Genomic DNA, 2500 nt, shown 5'->3' on the forward strand with positions numbered 1-2500 from the left:
AAAAAAGGAACACAGAACAGAGGTGAGATGAGAAGATGAAGATAGAAGTGGAAACAAAACAAAGGCTAGAGGAAAGAGTGGCGTCGGAGCCAGAGGCGGGTGGGGGGGGGGTGTGTGGGGGGGGGTTGTGGAGTCATCGGTGCCGGGAGGGCGGAGGTGTGGGAGGGCGAGGTGTGGGAGGTAGGGGTTGATGGGTTAGCCGAGAACCAGCGGCGTTCGGGGCTAATGAACGGATTCTATTGGCGGGGCTTATCTGAGATTAAATTTCTCTTTGTCCTCGAGGCTCTTCTCGGGGTAGGCGGAAGTGTGGAATTTATTTCTTTATGCCTCCCTTGAGGCGAGACGGCTGAGTGATTCGGCAGCGTTAGCGCGTGGTGGGCCGATATATATATATATATATATATATATATATGCATGCACGCCACGCACGTGTGTGTGCATGCTTTGTATGGGAATGGGTATGAGTGAGTGAGGTTGTGTAGTTGCCTATTAGTGACACTGCGTGTTTGGTGTGTGTGTGTGTGTGTGTGTGTGTGTGTGTGTGTGTGTGTGTGTGTGTGTGTGTGTGTGTGTGTGTGTGTGTGTGTGTGTGTGTGTGTGTGTGCGTGTGCGTGTGCGTGTGTGTGTGTGGACTGTAGGTGTGCATCTAGAGCGGGTCATTAAGTTGTTATAGTGTGAACGTGGGTGTGTTTCTGAAAAATGAAGATAAATTGGACATGTGCCTTCTGGGGGGAATTTGCGTTTACATAAGTATAGATGTATTTTTAACACGCATAATTTTGCAAGCAGTATAATTCATACATGTGTTTATGTATACAGCATACATGCATTTACATGCAATGAATCATATGTCATTGTTCAAATTTCTGTAAACACATGCAGGTATTCAGCCGGGCACATTCTGAGATACAGGATACTTGTACTTGAACATGTAATTGTGTATCCCTCTCATAATGGGAGGTGAGTAGTTGCTAGAAAGTGTAGACGATCACTAGAAGTATTTTAATAGTCAATTTAATGCCCAGCTGTTATTTACAAATCATTTGAAGCCATATCCTGTGCTTAAAATAAATCCACCTTGTACCTTGTTGATACAGTATGTTTATATGTATTTATCACTGCATCTCAGTTCCATATGTTGTTGAATTTGTGAACATCAACAAATCACGCAACACATTTATGTTAATTAGTTGTCATTGTGATACCGATAAATAGGAACTTAAAGTACTGTACACAGTACTATGTTATTGTTAGTGCCATTGATCCAAGCCGGTACACAATTGCTCGAACTGTCTATCAATCCGATCAATCCTTTTCTGGCCCTGACCAGATAAAGGTTGGGAACCACTGCAGCTAATCCGAACGGGATGCTAAACACTTGAACCCAGGCGTCCATGTTCTGGGGCGAACATTAGCCAAAAAATAGCTCACAATGCGTTGCAACGCGACACATTGTATACATAGTGGATGGAAAAAAGTGGTCAAAGTACAGTTGTAACTCAAGTCCAGTTCTCTAAACCTACAGGGGTTTAAGTGGTTAACCCATTAAAACCGGGAAAGCATCTGTGTAACCACTTTAACCATTATTTTATACTTTGGCTATTCAAAAATAGCAGATATACAAGCTCATAGCGCATCACTTCGTGCCGTGCTATGAGCTTGTAGATCTGCTATTTTTTTTTTTATCTTGGAAATTTGTGAAAATCTTTGAATATATATATTTTTAAGCGAACATTTTTAACTAAAATCTTTGCTTCCCTGGAACAAAAAACATTTTTTAGATGGGGGTCCGTAGCCAAATACATATATTTTTGGGGGTCCTTGACATGAAAAAGTTTGAGCGGCACTGATATAGCAACAGAAGTTTTTCAGAAAACTGTCAGGATTTAGAAGACATTTTTAGAATCTGCCTCAGGTCTTAATCTGAGGTTACTGTAACTCTAATTAGAAAAGCCACAGTTGAAGATAGAGGTGCATTGTTCCACTGTCTATGGTCAGGTCCAAGATTGGAGGAGTTTTGGAGGGAGGTTGGGCAGGAGATACAGAGGATCTTGTTAATTAATACAGTACCAGAAACAAAATGATTTCTGCTGGGCCTCTATCCAGTTGGACAGAATAAAGCGCAATGAATGAATGTTTATAGATATGTGTCTTTTACAAGCTAAAAGAGTAATAGCATTGACCTGGATGAGGCCGGACAAAGCAAGCATTGCACAGCGAGTGGTTCAAGGAACTGTCTTTATGTCTACCTCTGGAAAAGATTACGTATATTCTTAAGGACAAACAAGAGTTGTTTCAGGAGGTGTGGGGTCTTTTTATACGATATATCAAAAATAATAATCTGTCACATTAAATGGAAAGAACCTGGAGAGGAGTAGTGCTGATGCTGTTGTTATTGCCATTGTACTTGTTGTTATTTTGTGTGATTGTCTTGTAATGTTTAATGTAATTGCCCATGTTGTTTTCTGTATTGTTATGTTGTAATGTAACGTAGTTTGGA

Source organism: Gymnoscopelus microlampas, assembly GCF_963454915.1.
Source record: "Gymnoscopelus microlampas genome assembly, chromosome: 3".
In the NCBI taxonomy this organism is placed as follows: Eukaryota; Metazoa; Chordata; class Actinopteri; order Myctophiformes; family Myctophidae; genus Gymnoscopelus; species Gymnoscopelus microlampas.